Below are 2,049 nucleotides of genomic sequence, written 5' to 3'. Positions count from 1 at the left end.
TCTGTTGTAAATAAATCTTAACCAATGATTCCTAAATGCATCTACTTTCGGAAGGCTAAATAAAGTGCTTTTGCTTTCGCACTGAAACACACAGCGTCTCCCTGACATGGTTGCATCAACACTACTTGCGTTCCTGAAACCACGCCTTCTTTCTTTAAGAAATAAAGCCTTCTTTCTTTAATAATGCTTTCTTTGCATTATGCTAATATTTCCACATATTGACGTAGATATGTGGGGGCGTGTTAGAACGAGCCGTTTTAGGTAGGTGTGGCTGACTCTTAACTTTTATAAAGAATATCTCTTTGGATTTGAGACTTTAGTCTTTGCAACTTTACAGATCTTCTTTATGCACCAAGAGCTTGTAACACTCCAAAGAGAAAGGAAAACTTGAAATCGCATCATATGACCCCTTTAAGAGGGGTTTTGGTTGGTCATTCTGGTGGAGTAGTTGGCAGACAAGTTAAACCAGCCGAGCACCATCTTGGCTAGACTGAGAGACCCGCAATCCATCTTAGGCTGGTTCAATCTGTTTTTCCTGGAGGGAGGTGTTGTGCAGGCTGAGTTGGCATGCATGCATTTTTATTTTATTCATGTCAGGTATGTTTTACACATTGGGTCATTCATGCATCAGGATTCCCATCCCAACACGCCTCTTTGCCAAGCATCCACCAGAAAGTTGCTTCTAAGTCCTTTGCCTAAAGATAAATAAAGTCCTAATTGTCAAAAGGATAAAGACGCATGACATTTGGCAGATGTTCCAAAGAAAAAATTAAAGCCTTTTTTACGTTATGCAAGATACTTGGGTGCCAAAATGAATATGGTCTTGACCAAGTGAGTGAATAAACCTTCAGGCCACATGAGAAACATAAAGGCGGGGTGTCATTTCACAAGTGTTGCCAAAGGCAGAGTGGGTGTTTTACAAGTTATGCTTTTCAATTGCAGAAATAATGGAAGATTCCCATTTCAACTCATCATACTTTTGGTCTCCCGTACCAACAGTACAAGGACAGGTAGACACCTTATTATTGGACTCTCTTGTACAGTACATCCTTGTGTCTTTAACAGACACGCCATGGTTTTAGAACACAATCTAGTAAACCAAAAAAAATGAAACATGCATACCAGTCCGGGATGGCTAACACCAGCCTCGCACTGATCCATGTGAAAGTAACACACTGGAAGCCCTGCAAAAGCATCCAGAAAAAGTAACCCTTCCCTCACTGCTCTCTCCTTCCCCTTCATCCTTCATCTGCGTTTATCTCTCAATCCATCCTCCTTTTCTCTTTTCTCCTTCCCTTCTTTCCCTTGTTTTTTTCCATTCATTCCCTCTTGCGAGTTTAGATCGAGAATGCCATGTTTCTGAATAAGATGAAAGAGCAGCTGGGGCCGGACAAGGGCACTGCTTTTCCGCACTCATCGGTGGCGCATTACCCTACGGCGGTGCTGACGGTGCCGGGCTCGGTCGCCATGGACACAGGAGCCATCGGGAGGTTGCCGAAGCAGGAGGGTGGAGGAGGAGCAGGCGGGACAGCAGGGGCGCAAATAGCGGGAGTGGGATCACACCTGCACCCACCTCACACATCCAAAAGCAGATAACTCCAACAGTCGTTTTTTGGCAAAAGCAGATAATGCCACATTTCATGTTTTAGAGTTTAAAAAAACTCGTTTAATCTTTGTAATCTCCTCAGATGACAATGTAGATGCCTGACAAACGTTGTTGTTGTGATCATAATAAACTGTATGGATGTGATTACAGGCAATAGACAGAGCTTTTCCCTCACCACTGTAACGCGCTGCTTTTGCAAGGTTCCGTGAAAACGTTTCAGCTTTTATTTTCCTTTTTCGCCCTGAAGAAGATATCACAGGTTCATCAAGTTCGACGAAATTATCCGTCCTCGATCACTTTTAGCCAGCTTTGACGAAACTCCTCTCAACTAGCACGTCTTTTTAAAGTGAAAGTAGCCTTGTCATCTGACCTGAATACAGCGCGCTGATTCGCTAAAATTGACTTATCGGCTTCTGTTCAAAAACAACAAGGGCGCTTGTCGG

The 2,049-nt window shown here is 43.3% G+C and overlaps 1 pseudogene; it reads left to right on the top strand.

The window, feature by feature from the left end:
• The window catches only part of LOC107666337 (zinc finger protein 384-like), an 18,794-nt pseudogene that overhangs the window by 4,024 nt on the left and 12,721 nt on the right, over positions 1-2,049 (top strand).

The sequence above is a fragment of the Sinocyclocheilus anshuiensis genome, unplaced genomic scaffold (genome assembly GCF_001515605.1).
Source record: "Sinocyclocheilus anshuiensis isolate Anshui unplaced genomic scaffold, SAMN03320099.WGS_v1.1 scaffold868, whole genome shotgun sequence".
Lineage (NCBI taxonomy): Eukaryota > Metazoa > Chordata > Actinopteri > Cypriniformes > Cyprinidae > Sinocyclocheilus > Sinocyclocheilus anshuiensis.
The sequence above is the reverse complement of the archived record's forward strand: the minus strand, read 5'-3'. Positions and strand labels throughout refer to the sequence as shown.